We start from the raw sequence: 1,977 nt of genomic DNA, 5'->3' as shown, positions 1-1,977 counted from the left end.
ATTCCTCAGCACCACATAAGCAAAAAGAAAAAAGCCGGAAGTGGCGCTGTGGCTCAAGTGGTAGTGCACTAGCCTTGAGCTGAAGGGCTGAGGGACAGTGCTCAGGCACAGAGTTCAGGCCCCACAACCGGACCAAAAAAAAAAAAAAAAAACTGATGGAATTAGAGGCTGGGAATGTGGCTTATTGGTAGAGTGCTTGCCTAGCATGCATGAAGTCCTGGGTTCGAGTTTGATTCCTTACTATCACATAAACAGAAAAAGCTGGAACTGGTGCTGTGGCTCAAGTGGTAGAGTGCTAGCCTTGAGCAAAAGAAGCTCAGGGACAGTGCCCTGAGTTCAAATCCCAGGTCTGTCAAACACACACACACACACACACACACACACACACACACACCAAAAAAACTGATAAAATGAGCTCTTTTGTTACTGCTAGACATGGCTGGGAAAATCTACTTCCTCAGTGTTCTCTGGGTTCTCCTGGTCCTAGTGAACAATTCCCAGCTCGCCACCACATGTTTCCATGAGGATTTATTCCCCACAATTTCTTTTTTCTTCCCGTTAATTTCTTTTTTATTTTTATCTTTTTTTTTTTTTCTTGTGCCAGTCCTAGAGCTTGAACTTGGTCTGGGCGCTGCCCTTGACCTCTTTAGCTCAAGGCTAGAGCTCTCCCACCACCTGAAGCCACAGCTCCCCTTCCAGCTTTTTGCTGGTTCCTTGGAGGCAAGAGTCTCAAGCACTTTCCTGCCTGGGCGGGCTTCAAACTGTGATCCTCAGATCTCAGCCTCCTGAGTAGCTGGGATTACAGGTGTGAGCCCCTAGCTGCCCCCTCTGTTAATTTCTTCTAACAGTGTTTCACGGCTGGCTCCCAGGTTAACTAGAGAATTGGCAGGAATGAAGAGCAGTGTTGCAGACAATGGGACAATGGAAGCAGAGAGCCAGTCTGCTGGGACGCTCCCTCGGCTGCCACTGAACACAAACACTGCCGCTTGTACAGGTGTCACTCCTGGTGTTCAACACTGGATCTAAGAGTTGGCACCGCAGACCTCACTGTGTCTTGCCAACCTGATGCTGCTGCCACTGACACCAGAAAAAAGCCTCCACTGTCTGTGTGGCTTTGTGTCATTAGTTTCAGGTTGAGAATCCCAGATAAGCACATCTGATTGGCAGACTGTGAGACCAGGGCTGCTGCTGGCAAAGGAGCTCCAGTACAAGGTATCTTTTCAGTGCAACTTGTCTTCTGGGAAGCAAGGGATTATTTGAATACAAACAGGACTCAGAAACTGGGCATTATTATTACACATATGACCTGGTGGCTCACACCTGTCATCCTAGCTACTCAGGAGGCTGAGATCTGAGGATCATGGTTCAAAGCCAGCTCAGGCAGGAAAGTCTATGGAAACTCCTTACCTCTAATTGACTATCAAAAAATGCTGGAAGTGAAGCTATGGCTCTTATGGTAGAGCATTAGCCTTGAGCAGAAAAGCTCAGGGACAGCGCCCAAGCCCTGACTTCGAATCCCAGGAGCAACACAATAAACCAATAATAATGACTGTAAGTAAATGCCAAAGGATGTAACAGAGACACAAACTTGCTTTTTAGCAATACCACATGTAACACAGCACACTGCCAGTGTCTCAGCAGGTTCTAAATAACTACTGATTTCTATTAGCGCTGTCTTAACACTCTCGTAATTACTATCTTAATCCCATTCTAATCATAGTCATCATTATTACAGTGTCAACCTGTAGGGATTAAATGAAACCTCAAAAGGCTCAGGAGATGAGAGAAAACACAAAGAGGATTTGAGAGGCCCTGCTGATGCCAACACGTTACCACCCCCGAGAGAGAAGGGGATAACTTTACATTGACTAAAATTCAGTTGTTGTTGTTTTTTTTGTCGGTCGTGGGGCTTGAACTCTGGGCCTGGGCGCTGTCCCTCAGCTCTTCAGCTCAAGGCGAGCGCTCTACCACTTGAGC

The sequence above is a fragment of the Dipodomys ordii genome, unplaced genomic scaffold, assembly GCF_000151885.1.
Source record: "Dipodomys ordii isolate 6190 unplaced genomic scaffold, Dord_2.0 Scaffold177, whole genome shotgun sequence".
Classification (NCBI taxonomy): Eukaryota; Metazoa; Chordata; class Mammalia; order Rodentia; family Heteromyidae; genus Dipodomys; species Dipodomys ordii.
Note: the sequence above shows the minus strand (reverse complement) of the source record.